The sequence below is a fragment of the Eufriesea mexicana genome, unplaced genomic scaffold (genome assembly GCF_001483705.2).
Source record: "Eufriesea mexicana isolate 0111107269 unplaced genomic scaffold, ASM148370v2 scaffold7846, whole genome shotgun sequence".
Taxonomy (NCBI): Eukaryota; Metazoa; Arthropoda; class Insecta; order Hymenoptera; family Apidae; genus Eufriesea; species Eufriesea mexicana.
In genome coordinates this window covers 70499-90904 of record NW_016915643.1, presented here as the reverse complement: position 1 = coordinate 90904, position 20406 = coordinate 70499, and the positions used below count along the sequence as shown (strand labels likewise).

General features: G+C 39.7%; 1 long non-coding RNA gene across 1 annotated transcript in view; it reads left to right on the top strand.

Moving 5' to 3' along the window:
• Window positions 1-18536: 18536 nt before the first annotated feature.
• Window positions 18537-20406, top strand: part of LOC108552713 (uncharacterized) — a 70941-nt gene continuing 69071 nt past the window's right edge. Inside the window, exon 1 of the long non-coding RNA XR_001890578.1 lies at window positions 18537-19047. This is a non-coding gene — a long non-coding RNA (uncharacterized LOC108552713). The remainder of the gene's footprint in view (window positions 19048-20406) is intronic.

Sequence of the window (20406 nt, the reverse complement as noted above, 5' to 3'; positions counted from 1 at the left end):
AAAAATAATCGAAAATGCAGGAGAAATATGAATTAGCATGGTAAAGGTACCAGAAGAGAAATTGGAAATTATAATTTTAGTATTGTAGCGTGTAATATCGTGTGATATATTGCAACGTGTTAGTACTGTACAAACTCCAAAATATTTTTTCCACGAAATTTTCATAGCACATTTTTCTGTGGCACGTGTAATCATTTTCGCTTCGCGCAGTAGCAGTTTAATACAATGCTGTAGACACAAAAGAAAAATCGATAATTTACCATTATCTCCATTGAAGCATTACAAAGTCTACTTTCGATCTTTTATAAAAGTTCAATTACCGAAATCAAAGCTCGAGTTACGTCGTGTTTGATTAAAAATTTTGCGCAACATAAAAGGGACTTTTCGTTACAAAGATCATCGCTAATGTTAACGTCACGCAGTAAATCGAAATTAATTAAACAAGTTTCAGATCTTTTGACGTGAAATTAACGATGCTCTGTCGAGTTTCACTTCCAAAAATCCCTGAAATTTACAATTTTTCTCCGATGTACGTGCACGTGTACTTTTTCGCTTCACCGAGTGACAAAGTAAATTCGTTAACTGCCATCGAATGATTAATAATTGTTTCGTTCACGTGTACAGCTCACATAAATATACTTTATAGTTCGTCTAAATTATCTTTCAGTTTATTACACTGGTATTTGCTCTGTCCTTCTTGACAAACATAGGTTTTGCGTTTATCGTATTGCAATAATACGAGTCATTAAAGCATCATCCATCGTTACCGTTGATTTTCATCTCTTTCTCACTTTTCTTTCGGCAGCTGCGTGTCAATTAATCAGGAGGCGTCAGGTGTAAATTCATTTTAATGCACAGCAATGAAATTTTCAACATACAGGCATTGGATACCGAAAAACAGGCCATTATACTATTGCATGTACATTTATTTTCTCGTTTAAATGTCAATTACAAATTGATATTAATTACAGCCACTGAAACTCTGCACCCATAAACATCGCCTTTGCCAAACCGGCAAACTCCAAAAAGAAAAGTAGAAATTTATTTTCAATCTGAAAATTTAAATATCGATCAGGTACTTTTGCGTTAAAATTAAAGAAAAAATTCAAAAACTCGAATTAAATACTTCGTGGGTGGTCGATTTGAAACTGTAACGTTGCCAAAGACGATGAGATCGAATTGTACATATGTACATGTATGATTTGAAAAGTGTGTCTTTTTATCAGCCCTTTACCGTTTCCTTTTTGATTGGCTCGTAACTCATAGCTCCGAAACATCTAGTACTCCTTCGAATACGTTTACGGAAGAATTGTTTTCACGTCAAGAATGGAGGTGGAACGGAATAAAGGGTAGGCTAGGTGCAGGATATCGCGAGACTGCGGCTGCAGTCCGATGCACCTTGGTGGATCGGTGCAACGGCACGCGAGAACAAAACCAGAACGATGCAACGTCTCTCGGCAGAAACGGAAAAGGAAGCCTTTTGTTCCTTTGACGCAACGGTCACGAGCGTGTTAATTAATGTCAGGGAACGAGAACTTCGAACTTCACCGACGGTCGAAGCAGCCGTGTACTTCGTGTGCTCGTATAAATGCGTCGTCCGGTTGAAATTTCACGTGCACGCGTGTCCGAGGAACACCATGACGAAAGTACTTAGCGTTGCTTTGCTGACGCGTGTTTAAAAGTTCTACCGGTCTCCTGTATAACAGGTAACCGTAGCTGGCTAGTACACCATCGTTCTCGTAATTTAAGGTCACATGTGCGCGAGGAATCTCTAGATAGTAGAACAAGTTCCATGGTCTCGTTCGATTCATGGTGAGAGACGAGATATTATTACGAAATAGTGGTCTCGATTTTACTCACTTTTCAAATTTATATTTCTAATCATTCAATCCTTTATTTTGCTACGTTACAGTAGAATCTTTTTCATCGTTATTCTTCTTCGATAATTTTGTGGCAACATTCTCACCACCGTCGATAGATGGATTCCTACTTGAAGCAGGTTCGAAGACTTTCTGGCAAGTACTTGGTAAAAACCCTCCATTTCCTATATATACAATTTCCAAGTTTTGCAATAGTATCCTCGTCTAAGTCAACGCCTGCCAGGTTAGCCTCACCGATGAGGCTACTAGCAGGCTCAGGACGAAACGTATCCCTTTCTTTTCCTTTTGTCCCTTCTAGCATTATCACCGCTCTGAGGTTCATAGTCTACCACAATAATCGAAGGGGGAGGATCCCCACAGTGTCAAAAACAAATTGAAATTCGTCGTATGCCTAACTTCTTATGCGATTAATCAGCCAGGGATATTTAAAAATTCCAATCTTTCATGATCTCGCTGTTCTACCTACGTTTATAGATCCTTGTCATCGTCTCTTCTTTATTTCTCATTCGTTTTCTTCCTGCTTTCAGCTTGCAGCAGAAATTCGCACGCTTTTCTGACATTTACAGATGCTGCATCCGCAGAATTTAGAATGGAATAAAATTTTTAAGACGTAAATTATTTTTCGACGAGGTTGTAGATTAATTGGAATATCTCATATTTGCATAGCTTCCGCCCCAAGTAACTTTTTTCTCGAGCTGCTGTGAGTAGCGAAAAACTAACGCGAATATGGTATTATTCGGCACACTTCACGCGTGCCAGAGTGCCACTAACGTTAAAAGGCATGACCATACACGACTCTCATCCGGTTTCCAGAAATAATCAGCAACAAAAATTCCAAACTCCATTTCACCTTACCCTCATTCCGGCAACTCGCCGGGCCTTCAACCCTCGGCGCAAACTTTTTTCCCGCCAGCATCGCGCGCGAGGATCCGCGAAAAAGGAGAACGCGAGCGAACATCAAACGTGTTCTCTAATCTCAAAACACACGAAGTGCATCCACTCGCGCGTTGCAGTTCGCGCTTTCCTTTTCGTCCACTTCAATTTGAAACGCAACCAACGGTCGAAAGGGCGCGCAAATTTAGCCGCGGCTCCTAATGCGCTCGCGTTCGTCAAGTGCCCTTCAGCAAGCCGCTCGAGCGCCATTGCATTATTTACAAAGCGAATTTCACGTTTCATTTATTCGTTCGCGGCCGGATTTTATTGCTCTTTATAAATCGCGTGCGAGCCGTTCGAGTCTTTGTAAATCGAAACCGCCCCCTCGGCAGTGAATCCGGATTTAACGACAGTCGGAAACACTGTGCTACGATTTGCTACTTTGTGCGCTGTAATGGCGGTCCGGGTAACACCGCGTTGCCCGACCGGGAATAAAAGTGTTGCTCTCGATTATCAAAGCGGGAATATTAAACGGGAATTTGCAAGCGGGAATCCAATTAGAACGCGAGATACACACCGTCGCTACAGGCTGTTCTACAACTTCTGCTAGATGTCATAACCAGCCGAGTAGTATACGTACACGGCAATGCAATTAAAGGTTAATACTTCCACCTTGTACGCCTATTGTGCCAGTGTCGAGAACAGTCGCTCGATAAAGGGTATTTTTTCTAAATCGTTGCTGTCGTTGCTGCTGTTGCTAATGGTGCTGTTCATCATATATGATTATCGGGGGTTGGATTTCTTTTCGAACGATTTTATCGTGTTTTTTCGATCGATTATGGTCTTTCAATTGCTACGGAGGCCGGTAATAGAGCTTTTTTTTAGCAGGAATTGCAGGAATGATTCGGGTCAGTAGTTGCCGAATATTTATGTTCGAGTTTGCTGCTGGTTTGGTGCCGTGAGCGATTGTGTTTGGTTATCGAGGTCGGGTATATTTCTGATGCATTTATTGTAGTTTCTACGTCGGTGGTCTGTATTTTTGATTTTCTACGAAGGGTAACGTGGAATTATATTTTAATAGAGTTTTAATAGGGGTATTTAATTATAGGCACTAGTCAAACGATATGTATATTTATCCTATATATCCGCGTTAATTTTATTGCATTTTTCAAACGAGGAATTAAATAGTCACTAGTCGTCAAGCGTTTGTACAGGAATTTAGCATTCGTTGGATACTGACTGAGAATATGACTGAATATTGTCAGTTTGTTGTATAACAATCGTATATTTATTAAAGAAAATTATAAATTATACACTTCTTATAACGTAATTGTTCACCCTCACGCTTCTTTTAACAAACTGAACTTTATTATAACATATCAACTCTGATCCATAGCATCTGCATAACACCATTCTAGATCTTTTACTCGTACTTGTAAAAACATACATATCTACATTCGTGCCATTACTCGACCTCGCACATTTGCATTCGCACTAATAAAACCAAATCCACAAATACAACTCTACGTTTTATGAAACTTGTCATATAGCTAAGGAACTTATTTTAACGGGCGAATATTCGTATTTTCGAGAAGAAATCGCCTTTTAAACTAAGCAACTAGGGAATCGTTAAATCGTATAACTGCAGAATGTTAAGTATAAATTATTGTTAAAAGTAGCGGGGTGTAATGAGTTCTTTCGAAATGATAGACGATACGATTGTTAAATTATTCCGTACAACATAATCTCGTATTTCCGTAGAAAATTCCGTTAGTGGGAAATACCAGAAGAAACTCGATGCAGAAGTTTCTCCGTGCTTTCTAAAATTACTAGGAAATGAGAATTGCTCTGCGCACTACCGCGTGACCATCCATTGAACGTGATTAATGAATTCACCGTTTTCTAGTTTACTGCAATTACATTTACCTTTTAAATTGCAAACCCCTTCTGTTAGATTTCCGCGGAACGACGTTTCGCCACGACAAAAGGATAACGGTGAATTAGAGTCATTAATGATATACGATGGTATAATTAAGCAACAGGCTGTCGAATTTTTAACTCGTTCTTTTAGGAATGTAAACGAAACGAGTTTCCACGTTTTCTTATAGGTCTTTCTATATCGTTTCCTTCGCGATACTAATTTTCCTATTTAAATTATTATACTTAACCCTTTGCACTCGAGAGGTGGCCTTCAGTCACCGTTTCATAAAATTTGGAAGATCGATATTAATTAATATATCAAATTTAATGTAATGTAACAGTGTGCGAGGTATCCAAATCAAATAATTCTACAATTCTTTATTCACTACTGTAAAAAGTATCGTCGATTTTTTAGTAGAGAATCTTTGAACTTCTACTCTTGTTTAGCCAAAAAATCGTCGAGTGCAAAGGGTTAAAAAATGAACTAATCAATGATATTAAAGCAAGAAGGTTCTAGGTAATTTTAGCTTCGTACAGTTAATCAAGATGAAGTAAACGAAGCTCGGAAATTGTTTAATCTCGAAATTTCATGCAGACGAACTCCAGTTAAGCATTACAAATAGAAAAGCAGCGTCTAAGTACTTGTTCCACTATTATAGTACACGGCAATCTTCTCCTTGTATATTATACGTGATTTTCAAGCGGAATCTATTGTTTTGCATAGGGGATGGTAAGGCGCAGAATTAATAGAAAGTAGCGTATGTCTATAAAATATGTGCTATCAAGGACTGCGCGAAACAGCGCGAGACAATGTAAGTCTGTGCAAGATTATACAAAGCTTTGCAAGACTATTATAAGGCTGTGTAAGACTGTGCAAGATTAAGCGAGATCGTGTGTTGGAAACAAGACTGATGCAAGTTTAAATGGGATTATATAGGATTAAATGAGGCTATATGCAAGACTGAACAAGGTTATATCTAAACTACGCAAGTTTGACCGCTTTGTACGCACAAAATCGTATGAAAGCTATAGATATTCTAGTCGAATCATTATCGAGTCGAGCGGATGTAATACTTGGTCCACATTTTTCGACATTGTCTTCTTTCTAAGAAACGAAATAAAACAATTACAAGCAGTAGAAATTCTAAATCGTGAAATTAGCTTGTTTGAATTATCTCAAAAAATTCCTCATTTTTAAAGGAACATACTATTTGACATTTCTTTTATGGAATAATAATTGTTGGGAATTTCGTGAAGGAAATGGCCAAATAGATTAACGTGCAGGGAAGTAACCGTATTCAGTTATACAGCAATTGTATTTATAAAGGTTTAATATACGTGAAATTTATACACTTTATGCAATATACAAATGAAATATTAGAGTCTTTTTCAATGCCACTGTGGGTCACAATGTATAAAGTATCTATACTGTTCTTGATCTGAGAGTGAAGAGCTCCGAGGGTCAGCAGGCCCTTTTAAACCCCCCAAACCGACCCCTTGAAGTCCAAAGGTCGGTATTGGCCTGCAACCTTTAACAGGCCTGTCGTCATCGTTGCATGGGCGTAGCTGACTTCCAACAATAATTACAGTTGTTAACGTAGATCATGTATCCATACGATAAACACGACCATGATTGAAAATGCTATTGTAATACATCTTCTAATTTCTTTAAATATCATCCAAGTTCCTTACTCTCTCGGTAGTTCCCTTATGAGATCATTCAAGAACGAAGGTAGCAAATCTCTATTTCCAACGAATAACAGCGTGAATGTAAAAATGCAATTTCCTAGGCTATGATTCATGGTGTTAGAAAGGAAGAAATCGTTATAATACTTCAATTACTTTCTGTAATTTACCAATTTCACTTTCGCGTACCGTTCTTCCGAATCAACTAATCTACTCTTGCATCTGCAAATTCAGCATAATTTTTATTTTCTATTCACACATTCCTGAATGCTTAGTCTACTTCCTTTAACCCTTTGCGGGCGAGAAATTGACGTAAAGGATATGAAGAACGATGACGCAAATGCTACAATTATTTTTCGCTATAATACAAGCAGTTTTCGCTGTGAAAAATAACAAAATTTCCAGGTATATTGCGACGTTCGTTCTCAAAGGAATAATCACGCGTTGATCTTCGCGCATTTTGACTCTTGTTCGCTACTCGTCCGCACGAAAATAAGGGTAGTTAACGCAAGAGAACCAGAAACTTCGTAGGTCGATACTATGTCTCGTCTACTATTCCTCTAGCTCCACGCACCTTTTATATATTGTGGTACACTCAGGGAGCCACGATAAAATTTCCATTATTCTTAGGATATAATGATAAATTATCAAATATGGCTACGAAAAAATGGTGTCAATTATTAATGTTTTCCATTCAAAGTTCTCTATTTGTTTACGTTGTTCAAACATTCAAGAATTGGTTAGAATAAAAGAAATATAAGTGTAGGATTTCTAGCTAAATTAATCTCAAACTCTTGTTCGCTACTCATTCGCACGAAAATAAGGGTAGTTAACGCAAGAGAACCAGAAATTTCGTAGGTCGATACTATCTCTCGTCTACTATTCCTCTAGCTCCACGCACCTTTTATATATTGTGGTACACTCAGGGAGCCACGATAAAATTACCATTATTCTTAGGATATAATGATAAATTATCAAATATGGCTACGAAAAAATGGTGTCAATTATTAATGTTTTCTATTCAAAGTTCTCTGTTTGTTTACGTTGTTCAAACATTCAAGAATTGGTTAGAATAAAACAAATATAAGTGTAAAATTTCTAGCTAGATTAATCCTATGCAGACCGAGATCTGCTCGTCTAATGAACAACAACTCCCTTTTAATAATTAAATTGGTTTATTTAATTAACATATTACACTAAGTTCCTCTCAATTCTAACTCTCAAACACACGATCCTCTATTTCCTACGTCTCGACTACACGCAATCTGCAGCGCCCACGCCCTTGCACCCTTACTTAACGCTAGGTTTACGGATGCTATCTGTATACCCATTTCTAAGGACACCTGTCAAATTGACAGGTAAAGGGGAAACCACGTGCCTTTTTCCTTAACGATTAGTTTAATTTAAAAACAATTATATATTATATTAACAGTCTCAATATAAGTCAACTAAATCTGTTACTATCGTATAATTGGAGCAACCCTTCCGTCAAATTCACGGGTTCCGTAAATCTAGTGTTAAAGTCAAAACTCTCTCTTTCCATACACAAGCTTTCTCTCTCAATCACTCGACCCAGTCATAAATATGTCATCCGTTCGCACGCACTCCAGGTATCATCCTAAACGCCTAAGTCGAAGCCGATGTCACTGTTTATTATTCTCCAAATAGGGTCCTTCGCCACTTGCCATCCCACGTAAGTTTAAAAAATTAGTATCACTAATTGACCCCCATGGTCCCACTGAGGAGACAAGTGCCGGTCACCGATGACCACCATGGCAATCAACGTGTTAAGAGGGAAAGTTGGCAGGTTATTGATGTAAAAAATGTGCAAGGCATATTGGTGTAAGCAACCGATCGATTTTTCTACGGTTAGACGTTTCTGAATTCTACTCATTGTACACCGGAAACTCTAATTCCCCAGGGCTAATCTCCGCGCCACTCCCCTGGGCGAACTTCTAAAAAGTTCCACTCGAAGCGGTAACTTTCCCGTCAGCGGCACGCTCCTGGGGGTTAAAAAGACTCGTGCGAGGGATGACGTGCGATCGACAGAATTCCACTGGAAACTTGTAGCCGTGGTCGTAGAATCGATACTTGGAAAAATATTACTCCGCCCGATGCACCGTTCCAACTTTCTACTTCTATTTTTGCTTAGCTTCGCCATGCTCATCCACGTTCCCTATTTATCTGACCCTCCTCGTTCCGCGCATACGTTCGCGGCTAACTGCTTTGCTCGAGCATTGCCTGCTTGAGCTTTCGTTTCTTTTATTTCTGCGGCGTTACGCGTCGAACCAGCCGAATCAGTTGACGTGTAGACTCTACTCCAATCTGGGGTCCGAAGAGTAGATCTTTATGACACCTGTGCCACTCGAATGTTCACGTGTACATGGAGTTGCAACTTTCCTTCCTTTTCTATTTATTATTCTATTCCTATTAATATTTCCATTAAATAACTCAGTTATTTTATTGCAATTAAAAGATCCGACTGATTAGAATCTCTTGTTTCTGGGGCAAGGAATATTCCGCTTAAAGATGGTTAACACGAGTTCATTGTTGACTGTAGTTGTTCCATTTCAATGTAATCGAATAATCTCGTTTATAGTTATATATATATATACATTTTTTGAAATATCTTTGTTTACTTGTATATATAGATGAACAAAAAGGGGAATCATGAATGTACTAAAATAAGGTGGAACGCATTGGACAAAGGAAACAAAAATATGGAGATGCAAAATAGCGTGCATTGTAAAACTTCGTTAACTGGCCACCGATGCTTTTTCTGTTTTGCTTGTCCTACGATTGTAAAACTAGAATGAATAAAACACGAATTGGAATCGTTTAGCCATCGAAAAACTATCCGTGGTGCATTTGTTTAAATATCTATTTGAATATTCATCTACTAATACTTACAGAACAAATAAAAATAGTAGTACTCTCCATCGAAATCTGTTGAATCGAAAGCTGGTCACGTACGTCGGTATCAAACCGATGTGATTCAGCAAAACAAGATTTTATTTCATGCCTTCGATTTACCGTTGGATGAAAAATCAATACCCCGCTAGACAATATAAGTTCACTAAAATCAACCGGTGTCAAATACAATTGCCAAATTGTATTACATGGACAGAGAGACAGAAGTGAATTCATCTAAATTAATTCTCAATATCATTCGTAATAGAATTTATAAATCGGACAATGTTGAAGAGAGTAACGAAAAGGGACAGAAACAACAAATTTTCATACTTCAATGGAAATATATTGGGTTGACAAGAAAGTACTTTCGGTTTTTTAGTGTGAAATAAAACTCAATTTTTTCTATACAGTAAATGAACTTTAATCGGTCAAATATCTTCCATTCTATTCGATCACCTTTTGCCATCTTTCTGGTAACTTCATGGTCCCGTGTTCCCGCGCTCATAGAATTTCTGGTCCTTATCTGCGAAAAACTTAACCAAGTGCGTAAATCTCAGAAGGTCGACCAGAACGTTGTGGGTATCTTTCAGTGAAAAATCTTCAGAACGAAATTTTTTAAACTAATTCTGACACGTGCGTTCTGTTAAACAATCAACACCATAAACTTCTCGTATCTCTTTGTGAGCCTCAGCCGCATTCTTGCCTTTATGAAAATAAAAAAGTAAAATGTGTCGAAAATGCTTATTTTTGCACCCCATGTCAAGACTGACCGTGAACTGACAGTTATAAACGAAATTGCACGGAATTTCACGAAATAGCAACCTAAAGGTATCGACTACCACACCTCAAAAAAAAAAATTCTAACATTGACAAAAGAATAACCAAACAAGCATAACATTATTTACTGATGCAAACCGAAATTACTTTCCTGCCAACCCAATAGATAGGAATAACGAAGAAATAATAAACAAATTTTCAAAATGTCTCTCTTCGACTACCAAAATTAGCGCGTTTTTTCGCAAAACTCAAGATTCGTCAGAGCCTCGTTCAAAAACGTTCGCTACGAAAAATATTACACCCGTCAAGGAAGTTTCGAGAAGCAAATTGGCGCGTAACACACACGACGCCTTTAATCATCTCTGCAACATCTTCGCAAATTGTCCGTCGCGCGATCTGTCAACCGATCACGAGGTGCGATTTTTCAAAACGCGGGGCCAAAACGCGAGATCCGCGGGCCGCGTTACGAATTCACGAAACGCAGAGAAAGCATCGGTCGGCCATTCATTCCCGCGGGCGCACTAATCATTTTGGCACGGTTTAATAATTCGACCGGGTTGTTCGACGCTGGGAAAGAGCTGCAAGAACCGACACAGACGTGCCGCGGTGTACATCGTTCGTAACCCCGGCTCGTGTATCAATTTAACGATCCTGTCCACGATGAAATAATTTCAGAGGCGCGCCTCTTCGAAACGTGTTTCGCATTTCCTTTCTTCCTGGAAACCATTTCGCGGCACACCGCCGCGAAAATCCGCGGATCTATCGCGCCGACGCGCCATGTCGATATCGATCGCTCCTGCGGTCGTTGTTTACGAGTTCGATCAATGCTGTGTTATCGCACGGTAATTGTATTTATCAGTGATAATAAGTCATAGATGAACTAACAGCGGTTTAATTAGAGCGTGACAATTTTCGGACGCCCGATGCGTTAATGTCAGTGGCACCTGAGTCGAACCGCGTTTCCACGAGATGCATTTTCGTTACGATTAATTTCCTTTTTATTTTTCCATTTTTTCCTTTTCGCGTCTTTTTGTTCTTTCGTGCTGGACGTCGTAGCTGGGAAAATAATTGGGACGATGGAGATCGGTGGATACGCGCGCGAAATTCGGGATGCACGATCGATCCGCGTGGAATCTCGCGCATGCAAGTTCCTTTGTACGCGGACCCTTGCATATGTAGCGAGCCATCGATGCAATTACAGTCATTAAGGACCAATTATAATTGCGATTTAACGCGTAGGCTGAAAAATGTTTTTCCGATTTAGATGGGTTCTTTCGATCTGCAGTGTGATTTGTTCGCTTGGATTCGTTTTGGATCGATGTTTCGCGAGATAAATGGTAATATCTGTACTCCTATTTGATGGTAATATTAAGATTCGAATTTATGGTATTCGTGTTATTTATTATATTCTGGTGTTGCGTCGTGCGAGCAAGTAAACCCTCTGTAATTAGAATTTCGTTTGCTTCCGAACAGGAAAAGTTACGAATAATCCCAGTTTGTTTACATCTACGTGAAATTCTCGCGGTGATATTTGTTTTAAATAGTCGATTAAAATTAATCTAACATTTGAAAATAATAAAAATTAGAAGCAAATTAAGATGTTTATCGAAGGGTAGGTATTTAAACGGTACGACACAGAATTTTGAGGGTGATTAATGTAGTTGGTGATTTCACGTGGCTCGAGTTTAATGCGATTAACGACTTAGATTTTGTCATTACCTTGGGCTTTTAATCGAGTTCCAGGTACTCGTTTCGATGTAATCGATTGGTTATGGTAAACTCGTTTTTCAATTGCACGAGAAAAATTTATGTAACGGGTAAATCGGTAATCGTGGGAATTAAAAAACAGGTGTTCATTACGCTATCCAGGGAAAACATATTGTCGAAAGTTAATTATTACCGCGCGAAGTAATAAATAAATAACCGATTAAATTTTACTAATTCTACGAAGGTAAACATGATCGACCTCCTACGAGTAAAATTTCACGTACAATAATCTCGTTGAATTTCGATAAATCATGGAACGATGATTAGCTATACGCACATTGCAATATATTCCCCTTAATGTATATTTAATACAATGCTAAGTAATAAATATATTACCACATTAACGGAGAAATATGAGTTCCATGGATCTATATTGGTTTCGATGTTAAAATATTCGCGTTCGGTTCATTAATTTATTATTAAACATACAAATTACGTTATAAATATTTGTTAACGCGGGGAAAAATGTTGTCCTTTCTCGTGACAAATTCAATACCTAACTATCGATTTCTTTCCTCGATCAGTCAATGAACATCGGTTTCATTCTGTTTACAAATTACTTATCTCGTGCCCTCGACCTGGGTTATCAAATCGATGTGGTGTACGTATATTTCAAAGTGGTCTTTATTCGCGTTCTTCGTACCATCTTTCTATCTAACCAGAGAAATCTTAAATGCCACGGAAGTATTATCGATAACTTAGTCATTTGGCACTTTGATCGCGGAATCATTAAAATTATTGATCGGTTCCCTTTGTAGTTTAAATGTATATTTTCATTTCTTTAATTTAATTACTTCAACGATCGATAAATAAATAAATCAAAAAATCAAACAGGTCTGTCTTAATAAATTTCCCTGTGTGTGTTTAAATTATCTTATATTCCTCAGAAATAAAAATTCTGAATAACCTTAATAAACGGTGGATACGTTAAATATTCGACAGTCGTTATCTTCTTTGCATTATCAGTTTCGTTATAATAAAATCGAAAGAGTTCAATAATCTCATCATACATTCATCGTAGAATATTGATAATAAAAATGAAATCGGAATAAATACCTGATATTTTAAATATTCGACAGTCATTATCTTCTTTGCACCATTAGTCTCATTGTTATATAATCTACAGTATCAAAGAGACTAATAACGAGACTAACTTTCTTGGCATCTGACCCACTATTTGTTCAATATTAATCTCCATTCAGCCGAAACTGTGCTTGGACATCTCTTTCCCAAATATCCCGAGGACTCAGCCCGTGCCTCTGCATCGGACTAAAAGATAAATAAAAATAATATTCGAGTAGGACCGAGAGCTTTTTACCGATCGTTCGGTCACCGTTCGTGCCTTATCGAGCAATATGACTTAACCGGGGGCCATTGGAACGCGTGGAGGCCGCGATACGTGTAAACCCATTTTGTCGGACAGACAACGCCTCCTGGTAATGGGTGCATTGTCATTCGAAAATTGCACCAAAGGCGATGCCAGTAGGAACCGACCGTCGAGGAGCACGGATACATTAAACTGGCGAACTTGCGACAGTCGTGACAAATGGCACTCGGGGCCATTCGCGCGAGTACACTAACATCATAATGAAACCCGTTCCGACCAAAAACGTCGTGGCGTGTAAATTGGTGTTCTTCGTGGATCGTTCTTTCACTCGCGCGGAGGATTATCTCGCTCGCGATCCAAGTCGAGAAACGTCGAGGAAGACGTTACGATCCCGTACGTATCGACATATTCTAGCAATTTACAATTAGCGTCGGCCGAACGTAATCAGGTCACACGTGGCTGATAATGTCAACAACGCCAAGCTTATTTACATTGTGGCAGATGGTGGCAGAAGCGTTAACTCGCGCGTGGAATACGAACGATGGATTTTGTATATCGTCAATAGGTCGTCCTCAATTGGCGACGGTTAATGACGAACCAAATTTCTTGAGGAACGTTGTGTTTATAGTGGACTGTATTTTACGTAGTAGTTTCGGACAACTCTTCTGAACTGTTCGAATGATATTGACTGACGGACCTCATCTTCCTAATCTCTCGATGGTTATATAATGTCCGACTGTCTGCTGATTCGTTGCTATGATGTTGGGGGTGTATGTTAACTTCAGCGTCCTTCGGTGGTGGTGGTTGTTTAAACAATCTAGATAATTGTGCTTGTCTTCTTGAAGGGTGATATATAGTTGTTTGTTGCGGATTACCTAAGTGGTGGCTTAGGTGCTAAAGAAATCAAAGGGCGCTGATAGTAAGGATATAAACAACCTTCTACTTGGGACATTGCGGTCCTAGGGCCTCATCAATGGTACTTGAGAACTTTCAGAGCCTTCACACGGTCTATTCTAAACAAATGGCCGAACGAAATACCGGGACGACATTCCAAGGCTTAACAGATTTGTTATGTAACTCGTTCGTGGTTATTGAAGCAATGGGGTACGATATCCGTGGATATTGCAGGTTATGAACTGTCGCGAAGCTCTGCTTCTTCATCGTCAAGCTTTTTAGGCAGTTGTTCGTTCCGCTTTGACGAAATGCTTTATTTCGAGAAGCTTAAAGATTCGCTTCATTTCACTTCATTCGTATAGAATTTATTTTTCCACAGTTTTGATACCTATATTTTCTTCGTTGGAAAGCCTTTTTCATTTTATTCAATGATTTAAAGTTCCAGAAGCGAGGTATGAAATTCCGAATTTCTGCAGTTGCGATTGAAGATACCATAAATTTTCTTCCACGATATATATTTTCGTAGTGGGAACAGTGCAACCTCGATTAACCGGGCTTCGATTACCCGTGGTCTTGGTTAACCGGGGTCTTGGTTGACTGGGGTGTTGGTTATCCTGGTGTCGGTTATCCGGTGTAGCAGGACTGGGCACAAAGTAAAGTATCCAAAATAGACTCCTGAATAATAGACTCCAAAATAGACTGCCGTCGATAAATAAATATATTTCAAACGAATCTTCCTTGCTTTCTAAAGAAATATTGTCTCACGAGTCCATAGATCTTTCGCAACTTATTTCATTCGGATAATATTAAAATCGACTTTGTTCTTCTAAATGGAACGACTCCTTTTTATTATATACACTCAGGCCTACCTTTTTACATTTCTTCAGATTCGAATTCCGTTAAATATTTTCATAGACAGTCTTACTCGTACTGAGATTTTAAATAACATAAAAATGCATATTTTCGTCAACAGAAATTTCATTATTATCTTTTTCTTCGGAGATCTTGATTAAATCTCCTTATCGAGGTTACGTTATATTTCCAAAATTATAATCCCGAATCAGAATCGTTAATAACATATAATTACTATGAAATAAGGAATTTTTAACTTAAATGTTCACCCATTTGTTTAAACTTTTCTCTACGACCCCTTGTTAATTATCTTCATTGCGAAATGAGGACTTTCCTTTGCAAAGTGCAAATAAGAATTTTCTACAACGTCAAGAAATACTTTTGCAATTTTCCAAATCTTCAAAGATAAATAAATAATTAGAACAGAAATGGCAACAAAGACATTTATTTTAAACATTTATGATACTACCGCCCCACACAGTAGCATGAATCATCGAATTGATCGTTGTCATAATCATTCTCTGAGAACATTAGTACTGCAGTAGCAATCACTCGCTTCGAACCACCAATCATTTTCTATCTGCTTTTTCATTTCGTGCCTTACACGATCTCTCGTATATTCACGGAGAATGTTCCTCAACCCCGCATTAGCGCGTCATCGCGTCCCATCGGGAAGCATAATCGACTGACAGAATCAAATCGCATCGTACAACAAACGCGTGTGCAACGAAGACTGCAATCGACGCATCGGGCAAATGGCCATTCGCTCTTAAAAGTTGCATGACCTGCCGCATTGCCATTTCCGGTCGCGTTAGCAATTGTCATCGGTAACCCGGTATCAGATGACGCATTCTCACACGAGAGTCAATCTTCAACCCACGTGTCACCTCGTGGTATCTAGAGAATCGATGGAAAACTGAGCGAGATGAAAGACAAGAGAAAAACTTTTTTCATGAAATTTTTTCCCAGTGGGAGCTTCGAATTTATCGTGACAGTTCCTTCTGTTGTTTTCACGAGTGTTTTACAATTGATTCTTTTTCCTTTATCGTGATTCTTTGGCTCCATTAAGTCTTTATTCTCTACAGAAATTTTTAACTACGAAGGGAAACAAAGATCGTTAATAATAAATAATATGTGTGTGTCAGTGTATATATATTTTTATGAATGTGTTATGAATCAGTGTATATATATTAATATGAAAGAATAACAGGGGTTACAAATACAAATCTTTCGTTCTCTTTTTTCTCTTTTTCCAATTATTGTCATAGTCATCTTTCAAATTCGGCTTCTATTAACTTCAGCTGAGAATTACCCGAAGAAAGTAAAATATCGTGGGAGACTCCTGGTAAGATAGGTCAAACATGAGGTAGCGAGAGGCGTAGTTTGTAGATAAGACCAAATGTAAACATCGACAGGCTCGAGGTTAATTTTCGCAGATGATGTTTCCTTGTCTGAGTTGCGTGTTATTCTTTCGCCACGTTGGTATGAAATGGCTCGACGTGTGATTGATTTTCCTGTTGATCGTGCCACGCATCATCGAAACTTGGAGAGTCTTCGAACGAGAGTTCAGTGAGTAGTATTTATTTTACATCCTTACAATTTTTGCACCGTTCTGAGGAAAATTTAGTGTGGGTGATAAAACGGTTCGTGACAAACGATAGAGGAATTAATTTCGTTTTCGTTGGAAACAGAGAAGACACCTGCGTGTTTATTTGGTCAAGAAAATTGGTAGTTTACATAGCTAGAAAAATAGTATTTTGTACGTGTTTCTGCAACGTTTAACGATTATTTTCATTAGTCAGGCTCGTTGTTAATTTTCGCTGATGCTTTTCTGCCTCGGTTACGTGCTAGCCCTGAAATGGCTCGACGTGTGACAGACGTTGCTATTGATTATGGCACGCGCCATCGAACATAAGTCGTAGGGTAAGGGATTAATCGCGTTGTTTTGTATTTTTCATTATTTTTTCGTCCAGTTAAGTTACGACGTGTATGAAATTTTCTTCGTGAGGCTATTTTAATAAAATACAAGTTTGCTTTCTCAGAAGTTAACGACGACATCGTAAAGAGAAACAGTTTCACGTAAAAGTAAATACTAAAAGTTGATAAAAACATGTCGTTGCTATTACGAGGCGAAACTTCCTTCTTATTTAAAGTAATAACAATTTTGCAAAGGCTAAACAAGCTATGGTGCACATATACAGGCTACGTCTGATTTAAATAAAAATGGCAACAAATTTTCCTTCCTAAAATTTCAATTTGCTAAAAATTTAATTTGCCAGTTAGGATTTAATAAAATATTTGTGTCTTCAAAAAATTATTATTTACAAAGCTCTCGTTATCATTGTATTTGTTTCTTCTTTCTTTCCCGTAGGAAATTAATTTTCTGTAAAATTTTATATCGGTGATTCATCGTGAATTAGAAATTGCATTCAATAACGCGTATAAAGTTTATATTTTAATTCTAATTCGTTGAATATTCGGTACGAAATTTTAGTAATATCGCTTACCAATAATCGTTCGTTATTTCAGGTGTTCATAAGTCCTCATCGATTTTTGGTACTGAGAATATGAATACTGCTGCAGATACAGTTATAGTAACATAAAATAGTCTACCATCATCGTATAGCAATCAATCATTCGCTTAATTTTTTCCGACCTTCTAACTCGATTATAAGAAGATTATACGATAAAAGTATTACATAAGGGGTTGCCTATTTTCACTCTCGTAACTTTTTAATATTAATCACGAAGACGTGGACTGCCGTTCATAAATATCTGAATATCTCCATCGATTCGTAGCAGGAGCTCGTATATCGTTAAATTAATTTAAACAATGAGAAATTAACGAATAGGAGCAACTTCTTACCCTCGTACGGAATCAACGTCCTATAACTTTAATCCGTTAAGGAGCTTATTAGTAGTAGATTAAATACGCGATGTACTCACCTGTTGTAGACTCCTCTGCTTAAATTAATCTCTATAGTCTACCAACTCGATAGAACCTCCTCTATCCCAATAATAATTTACGAATTAAATTTCGATCGTGGGAACAATTTCGCTTGGACTATCAATTGCGAACAATAATTTCGCCGTTGCTAATTATTCTTTAGAATCAAATTTTATCCCACGATAATACTCAAATGAGCATAGTAGTAAGGGACATCAGGCAATCACCTAGATTTCTAGTATAAGTCTGGTAAAAAATAATCAAGTGCTTGGGCATTTGGAAATGTCAGAGTTCCCTAGTACTCGTGGACCCCCTGTCAAGCTTCTGATCATAAGGACAAAGCTAAACATCGCATCGAAACTCGCGCACCTTTCTCGCGAACGATGCATCCACGGCATACGGAGACTCGCGTAACCGAGGAAGAGTAGGTACGAGGAGAGGGAAAATGAGAAAGAATTCATCAACCCTCGTTCGCCGTCTGATCGCGAGTAAGTAGAAAGCGAACGACGCGCGACGACGCCGCGCGACGACGACGCGCTTCGACGCAGCACGGCAGAACAGACAGAGGAAACGGAACGAAGGAGAAGCCAGAGGGGGTGGCGAGCGTCGGTGGCGCCTCCATGCGACGCTGGTGGGGGCTCGTGCAGCAGGGGCGTACGGACGCGACGCGGCGGATTCGTCTCTCCTCAGTCGACGTCAAGCCGTCGCGACGCGTGCGTGTTCTCTTTTGCCGGTTTCACAAAGCTCACGAGACTCGCGTGTCCCGCACAGCGTGACTAGTCTCGTCCGTGTTCGCCCACCTGTTCGCTCCAGCAAGTCGATCGCGAGTATCGTGACAACGAATGGTTCGGTATAATAATCGTTAAACGTTGCCTGGTGCACGTGCATCGTCGTCGTAGCCCCCGTCGTTGTGGCTCCGTGCTCTACCAGGGATACCTGCTATTTCGAGGGGTTCTCGCGAGTGACCTGACAGCCCCGCGACTAGCATTCCCTCGCGGCGCGTGTGTCCGTGCAACGAACACGATAATCTCGTGCCGCGTGTTTGGTAGCCTGGCTAAACTGGAGCAGTGTGCGATTGGGACGTGTCAGTTGAAGAAGAGAGTCAAACGGTGTGAGGAAGAGTCTGTCCTCTGGTCTTAGTTGAGAACGTCAGTGAGGCCAGTCTCTCGGTGATAATCAGTGCGAAACAACCCTTGGATTATGACTGTCGGGTACGTACACGATAGTATTCCAATGTTTCCTAATTGTATGCTAATGAAAGATGATATAGAAACGGAGGTTGGTGTCGTTCGTGTTTGGTGTCAGTTAGGGTGACCGAAGGTGAGGTGGTGGTGGTGGTGAGGTTACCGGTGTCCGTTAGTGACACGATAGTGGAGAACGAATAGTGTACGGTAGCAGGAGAATTCGACCGGGTGATGGTCAAGTTCTCACGTTCCACATTGTTCGCGTTGCGCGTTATTAACGCGAATCTAGCGTTCGTCAGCAGTTGTACTTCGACTCTGGTATAAATAACATCGAAACTACGATGCGAATCAGCGATACGCTTAGCGATTGTTACACGGCACTTTGTTTTGTTTCCCTCGAGCAAGGTCGGGTCACGGTTCGATCTGTTCTCGGTCGCCTTAGCCGTTGTTCGAGAAATTGCGAAAAACGTTGCCGAGTTACGAACGCCTGAAATTCGCCTCACGGGGAATCGGCTCTGTCAACCGATTAACATTTCCACTTTGGTATTCGCCGGGATCTCGTTAACGTTTCAACGCGAGCTTCGTTTATCTTTGGACAAGTGTCAAGTGCCCTCGCTGGGGGCAAATTTACAATAGGCGCGAGAGCTGGATCCGGTGGATCCGGTCCGGTGCGAAAGTCTCGAGCTCCGCGTAGCTCGATCATCTCGTTGAAATTTAAATAGACCATTGCGAGACGTTCATCGCGAGGTTTCGTAATTCGATGCAACCGATGCTTTCCTCTCTCTTACTCGATATAGATCTTTCTAGGTTCGATACCTTCGGAGTTCAGTGGACAAAATTCCGGCCCATCTAATTCCACCTGACGGAAGATATCCATTAATCGATACTTCTTTCTCGTTCCTTCCTCGATCGATTCATCGCTCTCACCTAACCCAGCATCGCGATTGTTCGAGGTCTGTGCTGCTTCGTTTGTTCGTCGTTTTTAATCCCCAGCCGTGTAACTGGTATTAATGACTCTGTCAGTAAGGCGTAGCAATGTCCGTGGCGACTGTTTACATTGACATCGCCGCTGGCCTTCTCACCTTGACTGGCTGTTGCACGCTTTTGCAATTTAAGCCGGTCAACGTGTCGCGTTCGCGTGTCACACGGCTCCTGCTGCTTTTATTGCTTTCGTTATCGATTCGCGGGCCATCGTCGATTATCGACGATCGTGCACGCGTTCGCCGATCGAGCCAACGTCGTCTGTCATTGCGCGCGATTTGGACGGCCTTGATGATCCCGATCGAACGACGCACTGCGCTCTGTTAGGCTTGCAGTGGTAGAAACGGTATCGATATTATTAGACCCCTGGTTGACACGCTTAACTCGACGATCGTTACGAAAATT